Source organism: Penaeus monodon, chromosome 23, assembly GCF_015228065.2.
Source record: "Penaeus monodon isolate SGIC_2016 chromosome 23, NSTDA_Pmon_1, whole genome shotgun sequence".
Lineage (NCBI taxonomy): Eukaryota > Metazoa > Arthropoda > Malacostraca > Decapoda > Penaeidae > Penaeus > Penaeus monodon.
In genome coordinates this window covers 7,155,525-7,156,118 of record NC_051408.1, presented here as the reverse complement: position 1 = coordinate 7,156,118, position 594 = coordinate 7,155,525, and positions in this window count along the sequence as shown.

Sequence of the window (594 nt, the reverse complement as noted above, 5' to 3'; positions counted from 1 at the left end):
GAAGAAAAATCTAATAAAAAATTAAGAAAATCAACAGTAATAGAAATAAAGCAAATGTAAGCAAGGCAAAAACAGAAAAAAAAGGGGAGCCCAGCCATCCACATAAAATAAATGCTACACCTAAAAGACTAAAATACTAAATCACTCACACAATAAGGCCTGAAATAAGGAGCGTCAGTCTCTAGCAAGAGCCGACTCAACGGAATCTGCCGAAGAACGTCTTGAAGTCTCCACGCTCTCTCTGAGTTCGGATAGGTCACTAGCCCTGTTACGCCCAAGTACAGGTTGCTGAAGGCACTTAGCCATTCCTGAGCCTCCTCCCAGCCCTCCGTGAAGCAGTGGCGGTGGATTAAATAGTTACGTGGGACAAGCTGTTAGTGGGAGAGAGACAGAAGCAACAGTAAATAGATATGGAATATTAGCTAGTGTATAATTTTCTTGTAAGTGATAATGAATTTAGAAGCAATACAAATTCTAATTATTAATATTTTCTTTTTTTTCTTCTTTTTTAACATGATAAATTTTACCATACATGGGAGCCAGGAATTATTAACCATATAAAAATATCTGATTTTATCTACTTTGTAAAAGTAA